Raw genomic sequence first — 13655 nt, 5'->3', positions numbered from 1 at the left:
TCAACCTTAACAAAATTCTAAGTCGTTAAATTGCCAACGTTCGGCAAAACAACACAAATCAACATATGAACCTCAGAATTCATTTTCGGGTATATGTCCAAGTCCAAAATCACGATACGAACCAACTTGAATCAACAAAATAACATTCCAGGGTCATTTTCACAAAAGTCAAACCCTAGTCAACATTTTCAACTTAAGCTTCTAAAATGAGACTCACTCATCCCAATAGATCCCAAAATATCCGAAAATCTAATATGACCATGCACGCAAGTCATAATACACAATATGATACACTCAAGACCTCACACTACCATAAAAGTACTTTTAGTGGCAATTCTAACCTTTTCTTGCAAATGAAAAAGTACTGGCAAATGAGCATTGGCTAGGAAAATATTCCTTTTTTACCTGCAATAGAAAAGAATGACCACTAAAGCACTAATTGAAAACGAAATTTTCAAATCTTTCCCTCCAATTGTTTTGACATCAATCACCTCTTCCCTCCAATCCATTTTTAGGTCTTCTCTGTATATCACGAAATTGTTTCAGAAGTAGGCTATGTAAAGGCTCTTATCGTTCCTGCTGCCCAACTCATCTCTTTCTCGCCATCACCACCCACCATCCTAGGTAAATTCATCGTGTCTCTCTCTCTTTCTCTCTCCTCCCTCTCTATATACCCATTATCACTAATGAGGGGTAGCCAACTATGGCGATTGAAATCTGAATATTCTTTGAACGATAGTATTGAATCTGTCACCGTTTTTGCATTCACGTGTTTGATTTAATGATCTTTTTAGTTGCTTTTATGGTTATTTTACTTCCCATACCAATGGTGTGGAAAATGTATTTTGTAATTAAGGTGTTCGATGAAATGCTTTTGCTGAATTTCTGACTCGTCTTCCACGTTTTATGTTGATTTCAGATGATTCATAAATCTTTGATTGTTTCATATAGTGTCCGATAGTTGAACATTTATCCAATATCAAGTTCAAACAAGGTGAAGTTGATAGGAGCTAGAAAATTTTCTAAAAGTATCGCTAAAGGAGTGACTAAAACTCGGATATTTCCTATTTCTCCTATTCTAATTGCCCACCTGTCTCTTCTTGTTGCACTGCTTTTGTGTCTTTTGGGTTACTGTATTTGATCATAATTCCACATTGTCAGTAGGTAAGAATGCAAATTAGCTATATTTCATCAATCTAAAACGCATGTCCATGCTTTTCTTCTTGGTCTTCTTACAGTTGGCTTTTGGCTTATGTCTTTTATCTTACAGTTGGCTTACATTTTCATCATTTCTATACAATAATATGACAATTCTTGGGGCCAAAATGATAAGAAGATGGGGTATAGGAACAATAATGACGAGGAGACATTAGATGATGTTGATAATGGTGTTTCAATGGATATCTATTTTGATTGAGGTCATCTATTTTTATTTTTAGTTATCTTTTGTCTATTTAAAATTTCTTTGCCATATGGAGTGTATATGTGGATTAGAAGATTGTTATGGTTCAGTTTAGTACTTATTATATGATGTATATGGTCCTCCGATATTAAGAATTATACCTTACTTAGCAATAGAAGAAAGTTACTGCTGAGTGCTAAGGGTATTTGCCTCTGGCAGCTAAATCATTAAGTGGGTAGTTCCATTGGTTATGCTAAGAAATTAATAACTAGATATTTTTGTAAGGCAGAGTCATTTATCTTGTTTATTTGTTGCTTGTCTTTATCTCAATTTTAGGATCAAGAATCTCATGAGCAATAAATAGCTAAAACATCTTGGTTGACTGTGCAGAACATGATTGCAGTATCCGAATTGAGAAATGTAATAAAGCTTTTACCTGTAGCTCTATACAGGCCTTAGTTAACTTTTGGCCTAAATTTCGAATCTTTTTATGTCTTCTTTCACTGAAGAAAGGAGCCGCATTTAAAGAATTATGGGAAAAGAGGGAAGCTCAAATTCTGCCCTCTAAGGTTATCCACTGTAAAGCATTTCATGGAATATCTCTTGTGCTTTTCAACCCTTAAGGAAATTCTCAAAATAAATAGTGTCGTATTTGGAATATATATCCATAGAATTAATTGACCCATTCATAATCTATTGAGTCATATTGAGTGGCAAATCTTTGAAGACATTATACATTAGCCATTTAGACTTAAAACTCTACTATTCTTTTCCTTCTATCGGTTCTAAGTTCCCTTTTGCTAGAAGTGGACTTTGCAAGGAAATGGTAAAAATGAAAATTCTAAACCTATTTTCCTTGATCCAGTATAGGTTTTAATATATCCAAAGACAAGTGTGTTCTTTGTTGCTTTTGTTGCTACATGCATAAAACAATTAAAATTTCTTTTTGGAATTGTTTCTTTATGACTATTTTGTCTAAGTAGATATAGGCATCATTTGTGGTTATCTTGCTTCTAAATTCCATTGGTGAGTCAAGTTCTAGATGTGGTGGAATCTAATTCTTAGAAATTGTTGAGTTCTTCCTTATTAGTCATAATTCAATTCTGTCTGAGTTTAGTTTTCAATTGTTCATATAATTTGAATGAGTGGCTCATTGCAGAGGAGTAAGCATTGTTTTGAGCATCCTTAAATTCACGGAACTTCCTTACTTGATGCATAACCTGATTTAGGTGCTCAACTGCTGAAAGCTTCATTGCTCTCCTAGACTCCTTTTGAAAATATGGTATTTTATAGCTGGGGAAAACTCATGCGCAAAATTAGACAAGAAGGCCATATCTCAAAACTCAAATAGCATGAAGAAGCTTTTGTTCAGAAATTTGGTTGTGGATGATTTCAATGTTATCAAGAGCGAAAGAAATTTATCGGGGCCATTTATTGTCAAATATTACATGTATTTGATAGCAATTATTAGATACACAATTACACTTGTATTGGATCCATAGTTTACTTTGAATTTTATTTTATGTTGTTGATACATTTGATATTATAGATTATCTGTTATTTTTTATTGTGGATTTAGTAAAATGTGTTGAGCTTTTTGGAATGATTTCTTTTATTTATTATTCGAATGAAATTAGGCAAGATGTGCATTAAAATATTAGCTGTTTATTAATCCTTATTAACAATAAGAAAAGTTGTGAAAGGTTCTCATTTACTGGCCATTATAATTGCCACTAAAAATTCCTCCTTTACAAGCAATATGATAGATCTTTACCGGCCATAAAATAGCTGCAACATGTATGATATGGGATTTTTTGAAAGAGGGATAGTGGCCATTAATTGCTAGTAAATATTTCTCGCTAAAACTCATGGACATTTAGCGGTAATAAAAGGGATCTTTACCAGCACTCATTGTAATGGTCGCTAAAGCGTTTGCCGACGCTGAATATGCCGACCAATATTTAATTGCTGGTAAAGAATTTAGCGGCAAGAAATATTGCTGCTAAAGAGCATAATTATTGCCGCTATAAACCTTTTTTGTTGTAGTGATCAAACTAGTGAACGGAACCTTAAAGCTAAAACGATCGGTTGAGTTGTTACATTCTCCTCCTCTTAAACAAACATTCGTCCTCGAATGTGCCAAGAGTCTTTCCCAAGCCACCAAATCATCGTATAAACTCTCCATACACATACATGTGGGTGATCCTACGTCATCCCAATCCACATAAGCCCGACAACAACATCTCAACCGAAGATTGTTCCTCTCACTCATGCCGATAAGCCTTAGAATCAAATTTTCACATCTACCAAGGGCCCTATTATAACACAAACACACTGTAAAATCCTCAACTAGCTGCAACAACTCGTGCATACATCCACAAGATACAACCACACGACATAACATATCGCTCATATGCCCATAACAACAACTCGGACCACAATAGTTGCCTATTACAAAGCCCGCTATCTGCAAACAGACTTACATCGACTAGAACCTTGTTTTAAACCTTCACAACACTGACAATGATGTAAGGAATATGCGGAACTCATAACTACTCACTCGACTAAAAAGCCAAATGCCACTTGGCATACACTTCGCAATCCAAACCCAGCAAGCATAACTCGAACACGACTGAATATGAAAAGAGGAACACATGAAATTGCTATCAAACAAGTCCAACAGGCACGACTCCACACTGATACCATGCTGTGAATCCAATCAACAAAGAAGAAGCAAAACACCCGCAGTAACCACAATGAATCTTTCCCTAATATAACCTTGTCACGGCATATGGCCCGGTACAAGCATACTTGTCCACAAAGAATGCCAGGTCCCCATCCTCCACTCAGAATCATGAGTGAGACAAACATCTCAACAACTAAAACACTCTACTAACTCAATCCCGTAGAACCAAAATCACAACACGAAGCAAACTTCTCATACCTGTAGAACACCCAAATCATAAGTCATGGCCAAACTACCCAGAAATCACGTCAAAACCTACTGTATTAACTAACAGGAAGTCCACCCAAGCCTCATGGCTCGCATAGAAAATAAACCAGAATGATAGATATGGGTTATCAGGATAAAATTTCCCAATTGGCTTGAACAAATGAATATAGTACAAGAATCACAAAACATAACCATTCTGAAGCAAGGTAGGATGACTCTTACCATTGAATGAGACCGGATCGGAATAACATAGATGCATCTCTATAATCAACCATACCTGAAATGATATCATCTGATGCATCATCCTCCGCCCAACTAGGAAGACCATAACAATGGGCCTGGCCTCCCCTTCTAGGATAACCTCTACCCGCCTGAACTCCACCCCTAGCTGGCGGTGCAGGTATAGCAGCAACTGGAGTGAAACTAATAGCCTGAATAACTTGTTGTGATATATTTATCTAGGGTCTGGGATAATCTCTCACCATGTGGCTGGTAGCCCCACACTCAAAGCAAGTTGTCCGCTGAAGTGGCTGTGGAAGTTATCCGGTACGGGTACTCTAGGACCCATGGATATCTAAAACACCACGTGAAGCATGAAGTGCAAGCTGAACTGGCTGACTAACAAAACCTCTAACATGACGCACCTTGCCTTGAAAATAGGGATCAATATATCCTCCTAGTCCACGAGGCCTCTTACACTTTATGTCCTCTCTCTCCTAACCCTCTTACCCTCTCATCTGGGAGCGATCTCTACTACCTGCTAAAATGGAACATCCATCTCCAACTCCCGAGCCATACTGAATCGGATACCATAACTGAGTCCCTCAATGAACTTGCAAACTCGCTCTCTAACTGTAGAAACCAAAGCAGGTGCATGACCGGACAACCCACTGAATCTAATGGCGTATTTTGATACCGTCATAGTGCCTTGATGCATCTGCTCAAACTCCATACGCCATACATCTGGGAGGGTCTTGGGGACAAACTTCCTAAAATAATCTCTGAAAACTGAGTCCAAATGGGTGGTGCTACATCAGTTGGCCTACCCTCATCATAAGCCTTCCTCCACTGATATGCTGCTCCTGACAGCTGAAATATAGTAAAAGGAACTCCGCTCATCTCCACAATACCCATGGTGCAAAGAATACGGTAGCACTTCTCTAGAAAATCCTACGCATCCTCGGTAGCTAAGCCATTGTAAGTAGGGGGATGATACTTCTTGAATCTCTCGAGCCTCTTCTAACTCCTCTGATGTCCCTGGCCTAACCTCAGGCCAAACCGAAATAATATGTTGTACTGGAATAACACCAAAAACCTGACCAGTATGGACCCGCTGCTCTAGAGTACGGGCGGCAGGAGTCTGAGCTCCCCCCTAGTCTGTGAAGTAGCTGGTGCAGTTGGAATTAGTCCCGCCTGAGCCAATGTACCAAACATGCTCAGGAACTATGCTAGAGTCTCCTGAAGTCCAGGGGTGGCAACAGGCGCCTCCGGTTCCCGTACCCTAATCGAAGCTACTAGTGGCTCCTCAGTTGCTGCTCTGGCAGGTGACCTAGCTGTAGCATGTGCTCCTCCCTGGCCTCTGCCTCTGCCCAGTCCCCTAGAAACACTGGCTCTAGGGGCAGCATCATCAGTAACTGCGGCTCATGTCCTTACCATCTGCCAGAGAATAGAATGACAAAGGCTCAAACTCTGAAATCAACAACTCGCACGATAAGAATGAAAGAAGTGAAGTTTCCTAATACTTATGTAGCCTCTCGAAGATAAGTACAGACGTCTCCGTACCGATCCGCAAGACTCTTCTACACTTGCTTATGACTCGTAGTTCCTATACACCTAGAGCTATGATACCAACTTGTCATGACCCAAAATTTCTCCTTAGGAGTCGTGATGGCACATAGTCCCTAGGACTAGGTAAGCCTAATACATAGTGAGTTATCAATAAATTTAACCCAGTTAATTATTAAACATGAACCGGAAATTTCTATACAAAGCAAACAAACCAAAGTAGATATACAACATCCCAAAATCGGTAGTACAAGTCATAAGCTCTACTGAGTTCACAAAAAAATCTCTAAGTACATTTGTTCCAAAATAGAAATAAACAGTACAAAGTAAACATAAGAAGGTGACTCTGAGGCATGCAACTGTGATAGCAGGTATACCTTGAAGTCTTCGCCGCAACTCACAATTAGCTAACTAATGACCAACACGCTCCAAGGTAGCTGGATCTGCTAAAAAATGTACAGTAAACATAGCATGAGTATACCACAGCGGTACCCAGTAAATATCAAAATTAACCTCGGTAGAGCAGTGAAAAGGAACAGTCATGAAACCTACTAGACATAATAACATGTACAAGTATAAATATAAAACTAACCCGGAACAATGCAAAGCTAAACATGGTAAAAATAATGTTATAATACTTGCAATAAGAACTAGAAACAACAATTAACAATAAGGAGCAAGCAGGTAATAACGCCTAAAGTAAGCAGGATACAATTAAAGTCTGGTGTAACCAAGTAAAGGAAAACAAGTAACAACCCAATAAAATAACCGCTATCACACAAAGTTTATACAAGAATTTCTCCGAGGTACCACACCTCATAATCGCAATTCACAGGTCCCGAATCATGAAGCATAATCGCTTGGAATCTTGTTCACATATTACAAATCACAACCGCACGGACAACTCACGTGTTCCATGGACAACTCACGTTCCAATACCATTAATACCCCATATCTGTACGGATAACTCATGCGCTAGCAGTAAAAATTCCTCATATCTACACGGACAACTCACGTACTAACGGTGCAACTCATGCACATAAGGCAGGTATACAAGAATACATGTAAATGATCAATAAACATCAAGGTTCATCTTCTTTGACTGATATGCATGACTAATCACGGTGTATAGCTCGAGTCAACAAGTAAGATCAAAGACAACGAATGGCACATAGGAAACAACACATCAAAATTGTAATATGCAAGACACACAAGGTAGGTACACCACTACACAAATATCATCAATAACAATGCCCCCAGACCATCAAAAATCATCCCCGACATAAGCACCCTTGTCTCGCCATGTGCACAACAATATAAAGTAAATACCCGCCTTGTCTCGCCACACGACATAATAATTATTCGCACTTTGTCTCACCACAAGCGCAAACCCACATATATAGCCTGCCTTCTCACGTCGCATGTGCAAATATCAATAATAACAATAGCACAGACAACTCACATGTGAACACCCAACAATCCTCTAAACAATACCACATGTGCCAAAAACATAACAACATTACATAATAACCCTATCACGATCCAAAATCCAACTAGCCGTGATGACACCTAACCTAACCCCCTAGGTAAGACAATTAACAATAAACCAATTCCAATGAAATTTGATGAGACAATAATGATGAAATAACTGAGCTTTTATACAAAATCCCAACGATTGGTAGTACAAATCATGAGCTTCTAAGATTTAGAGTTTGCAAAGCTGGTATGAAATAAATACATCATCTGTCTGAAATATACATGAACAGATTAAAATTCCAAAGCTACCAAGATCAAGAGGTAGCTATGACCGGAACGCAGGTACGTCTTCAATGCTATCTCCCGCCATACACAGCAACATCAGCATCAAAGATTTGCACGCAAGGTGCAGAAGTGTAGTATGAGTATAACCGATCACATGTACTAAATAAGTAACAAACCTAACCTTAGGTTAAAAGTAGTGTCGAGCTGGGACAAAGGTCGGAGTTCAACACTAATAGCCAACAACAGTTCATAACAGTATAATAAAAGTGATAAAAGAAATAACTCAGAGATGTAATGTGATGCTCATTAGCAGTTACGGAAAAATATTCATGCTTTTCAGGTATAAACAATAAAACCCAAATCCTTCACCGAAATCACCAAAATATGAGTGAGTCAGAAAAACTATGATTTTTCCCAAAAACCTTTCAATAATAAATAAGATGTTTCATTATCAAATAGCATGAGGAAAGTACTTCTCTATGCCTACATATCAGTGTGCACGTGAAATCGTTAATGCCACCAAAATCGCGTAGCATGAGGAAATGCATCTTTATGCCTGTATGTCCAGTATGTATATCAAATGCAATGCATTGCAGTGATAACTCATGTACTCACACTCTCAGAGTACTCGATCTCACTGTCTCACACTTTTCACTCATCACGCTCAATCACTCAATACACTCAGTCACTCAACACTGAATAGGGTAGATCCAGCCCTCAACACTCTCAGTCACTCAGCATTGTACAGGGCAAATCCAGCCCAAATAAATCAATAGCAACTGCGCTCACCGTGAGTGTGCAGACTCTGGAGGGGCAGATCCAGCCCAAGTGCTATAATAAGCCAATCATGGCATGAATCAATAAAGCATGTTGCGGCATGTAGCCTGATCCCATCATGAATAAATAATACCTGCTGCTATGTGCAGCCCGATCCCATCAATATCACTCACAATCCGGCTCTCAGGCCTCAACTCAATCATCAATCTCTCCAGTATCTCGGGCTCACAATGTCATAAAATCAGCCCAAAAATGATGATATGATGTATCAATAAATGGCAACAGGGATTGAGATATGATATGCAAATGAATGAGTATGAATGAGTATGTAATTGCAATGTAAGCAAATAACTCAACAACAGAAATGACCTCAGTGGGTCCCAACATGATAAGCATATAGCCTAGATATAGTTTCTAACATGGATCACAGTTCAATTACTCTAGCACATAGAAATTTCATGAATAGAAACAAGATTAGGTCACTACATAGTACCACAGAATTAATCGAGTCATAATTCACATGGTGCACGCACACACGCCCGTCATCTAGCATGTACGTCACCTCAACACCAAACACATATCACGTAGATTCAGGGGTTAATATCCTCAGCACCAAGTTTAGAAGTGTTACTTACCTCGAACAAGCCAAATCCAATACCGAGCAAGCCACACAATACTCTAGAAATGCCATCCCGCACGTACCAAACTCTGAACAACTCGAAACTAGTCAAAAACAACTCAAGAACATCAAACAATGCCAAAGGAATCAAACTCATTCGATAAAGGTAAAATCTTTAATCAAAAATCCAAAGTCAACCAAAACGTCAAACCCATGCCCGTACCTCAGAACCCAACAAAACTTACAAAATTCAACCCATTCAACTACGAGTTCAACCATATAAGTTTCATTCAAATCCGACTCCGAATCGATGTTCAAAACCCAAAAATTCACTCTATGCAACTTTAGACAAAATCCCCTATTTATCTCTTTAAAATTCACAATCCAATTATTAAAAATGAAGATAGATTCACGATATATAACCAAAACCAAGTAGAGAAAGCTTACCCCTATCCATATGGTAAAAATTGCCTCAAATATCGCTTCAATCCGAGCTTCATAGCTCCAAATATGATAAAATGACCGAAACCTCCGAAATAGAGTACTTTATATTCACTGGACAAATTAATGATTCGCGATCGCGAAAATATCATATCGATCGCGAAGAAGGAAAATGCACTGCCCCAGAAATACACCATGCGATCGCGTACAAACCTTCATAAACGTGATGAACAAACAACACTGCCTCTATAAATACTCAACGCGATCGCGAATTAAACCATGCGAACGCGAAGCACGCATGCTGCCACACTTCACGAATGTGTCACCTCTTACGCGAACACGTTGAAGAAATTCTAGTTCCCAGCTGCCCAATCTCAACACTATGCGAACGCGTACAATATCCACACCAAGCTACGCGATCGCATCTATCAAATCGCGATCGCGATTAAGAAATTGCCCAGCTCAAATCTTTCCTCTACGCGATTGTAACAACCCAAAAAAATAAATTCGAAGTACTTAAGCTCTATTAAGAAAGTCGATGTGCGCTAATCATATTATTTTGTGTCTAGACAAGGACTATTATATGAATGATATCAATTGATCATAGTAATATATGTATGAGGTGCATTAAGAATGGTTTATGGTCTAAGAAGAGCCCCAAGGCTAAGTGAAGTTGAAAATTTTATGATGGGATAAAGTTTCAAGTGAGTTCACATATGACCTAACTTCAAACGATCATACCTCTCTTGATATGACAAGTTATATGGTGTAATACCTATAAAAAGAAAGGTCTATGTGTCTAGTTTTTAACTCTTCAAACCGTTCTTCATTTGGACATTCCTACAAGGAGTTATGATCAGATTACCAAAAGCTGACAGAATGCGATCTGTGACAAATTATGCGACCATTATGCGATCGCAAAATGGTTATGCGACCGCAAACTGGTCGCAAAATGGTCCAAAACTGCCCAGTTATGGGCACCGACTTGTGCGACCATTATGCGACCCGCACACCAATTGTGCGGTCCATTTTGCGACCGCATAGTTGAATTCGGAGGGTTAATTTTCCTCTTTTCATAACCCGACCCCATTTTGATAAATAGGCTTTGGGGCTTATTTTAGGGGTATTTTCTGAGGGTTTTAGAGAGAGGTAAGAGCATTTTAGAGAGAGAATAAGGGAACCTAATATTATAATCATCCAATCTTGCACCAAACTTCAAGAATCAAGGAAGCTAATCACAAGATCTTCATCTAAGAGGTAAGGTTCTATACCCTAGTTTTCAATTTCGAATTTGGGTAAAAGATGGTTGATTTGGAGTATGATTCTTGGGTATAAGAGTATTATTTATACATGTTTGTACTAATAAGATTTGTGGGAAGATTGTTAAGCTCAAATAAGTAAAGATTGGGTTGTGGAGAAGGAAATCTTATAGAAGAACCTTGTAGTTAGATTTGCACACCTAGTGTTTGATAAAATGCTCAAATGAGTTGAGATCATGAATATCTTCCTAATAATGGTTCAATTTTGTTATGTCTCAAAATAGATTGGGATTGCTAGAATTTCTGAAACGTTGTAGTAATTTAAGAAAAATTCAAAGCAAGGTATTTTGGCTAAACTTTCTCTCTTAGAATAGATATCCATAATGTTTCCGTAAGATCAAGTATGATTCGCTCAAGATTCCTAACTTCTATATTTCGGGTTATTCCCTATAAACTTGTTTAATCCGAATGAGCCTTATGTCGAAAGATAGATGTTCAAAGTATGGTTTGCGTATTAAAATGTTGTGGCTTTGATTCGTGTTTTAAATGAGAACTAGTATACCAATTGGGTGAGAAAAACTCGATATGCTTAAGACACATAATTGCTTATATGTGTACCTAAAGTCTTGATTAGAAGTGTCTTGTTATTGATAATCATTAAAGATGCTTGAAAATAAAATAAGCGGATTGAAGAAATAGAGTGTGGCCAACGTGCCAAGAATTTAAGTTATGATTGTGGCTAGTAGCGCACATGATTTGAGAGGATGCGATAAAGAATATGAAATGAGCCTCGACTCCACTGTTTTAAAAGTGATTTGGAAAATAGAATTTGCCTAAGAGCTTGTATACTCAATTCATGTCCATTAGTGGCTGTTTTAACTAATGCTTCGCTTTATAAATATTTCTAGTGTGATTCGAGTTCTATATACTCATGTGTTGAAATCGTACATTGTCATTTTTGGAGAAGAGTATTGCAAGAGTAAATGGTGTATTGATTATTTATGATTTTTCATGTGTGTTTCTATTGTTGGTTGGTATGCCTCATTCTTTGGGAAGAAACCATTTGTGTTTGAAGTTCCCATTTCAAATGGATTGAAAGTATATAATTTCTGAAATTTTCTATATGTTGATATTTGATGGTGATCTTTGAAATTAAAAGAGGTGAAAGTGTGGAATATGAAATACGGCCATCGTGCCATGAATAAAGAATCTTGTGAATGGCCTAATGAGCCAAGGAAATATTGTCGTTGTGAATGACTGAAAATACTAATGAGAATTTATACAATGTGAAAGATGTTGAGGTGAGTATAATTGTATTTATGATATTTCTATTTGCAAATCAAATCAAAAATATTTTTGGGAGCATCATTAGCAAAACCGAGGAAGGGTGGGTCATAAGGCCCACACCTGAAACTATACGTGCCGGTATAGGGATGGATTGTGGTTATTCTCCTTATTTGGGATGAAATTGTAACCTTTGTGAAATTGTGATATTATTCCCCTTAATTGGGATGAAACTGGAACCTTTGTGGATTGAAAAAGTCAACCCACACAACATATGTGGGAAGGCGGCCTAGCTGATCGCGTGGAGATCAGACGCCATGTTACGCACATGGTGGTACTACTCTTGGTAGCAAATTTCTTTCGCATCACCTGTCAAACCACATTGTCCGTGGGGAGATGGCCTAGCCGATCGGGCATGATCGGACTCTGTGTTAACAAAGACAGTGGTATATCGGTGCTAATGATCTCCCAACCAAAATTGTATATGAAGTTCGTATTTTGAAAATTATTATTTTTTAACTAAACATTTGGATATTGTTGATTATGGCATGCTGTTTCTATGGGTTGCCTGTTTCTTATATGGACATTCTATTTTGAAAGAGGACTTTTAGCTATGCATACTAGTGCTATTCGACAGTACTAACATCCCTTTTGCCGGGGGCACTGAATCTTTAATAGATGCAGGTGATTCTACAGCAGGCGTCATTGATCTGTGAAAGCAGTACACTCTTTTAAGCTAATTTGGTGAGCCCCACTTCATTTCGGGGTCATGTATCTTTTGTTTCTCATGTATTGTGTTTTGAGGTATAGCTGGGGCCTTGTTGCCGGCATTTTCATATTACTCTTCTATTGTATTTAAAGGCTCCGTAGACAGGTTACGGGTTGTGGTTGATGTTGGAAACTGAACTAGATATGTTGGTACTTGAAAATCATGTTTTTCATTAATTCTATAAACTCGTAATATTTTGGAAATTATAAATGAAGCTGCTAATGGGAATAAAAAGGAAGTTGTTAATAAAATCTTTTCAGTGATTGATTAATGGAGTACATCCTCTTTATTCATGAATGAGTTTGGGTAGAAAGAAATCTGATAGGCTTGCTAGGCCGGGTTCTCTCGGTTGAGCACCAGTCGCACTCCCTAAGTTTGGGGCGTGACAGCGATCTTCTAATCCGCGATCGCGAAGAACATTTTGGTGCACCAGACTTCAGCAGAACCAACAATGCAATATAAAGAAGAAATGGTCTGAAATCGATCCGAAACACGCCCGAGCCCTCGGGACCACGTCTGAACATTCAAACAAGTCCCATAACATAACACGAACCTACACGAGGCCTCAATTTCATGCATAACAACATCAAAACTATGAATCGCTC

At 38.2% G+C, this 13655-nt stretch overlaps 1 long non-coding RNA gene across 3 annotated transcripts; it reads left to right on the top strand.

The window, feature by feature from the left end:
* The first annotated feature begins 371 nt into the window (after window positions 1-371).
* LOC117281759 (uncharacterized) lies at window positions 372-3005 on the top strand. 3 transcript variants are annotated; one of them, XR_011410948.1, is made up of 2 exons: window positions 372-624; window positions 2632-3005. It is a non-coding gene; the product is annotated as an uncharacterized lncRNA (long non-coding RNA). The 3 variants fall into 3 exon arrangements; XR_011410947.1 differs by having other exon boundaries at window positions 2562-3005; XR_011410949.1 differs by having other exon boundaries at window positions 1271-3005.
* The last annotated feature ends 10650 nt before the right edge of the window (window positions 3006-13655 follow it).

This window comes from Nicotiana tomentosiformis, chromosome 9 (assembly GCF_000390325.3).
Source record: "Nicotiana tomentosiformis chromosome 9, ASM39032v3, whole genome shotgun sequence".
Taxonomy (NCBI): Eukaryota; Viridiplantae; Streptophyta; class Magnoliopsida; order Solanales; family Solanaceae; genus Nicotiana; species Nicotiana tomentosiformis.
This window is presented reverse-complemented; position numbering and strand designations above follow the sequence as displayed.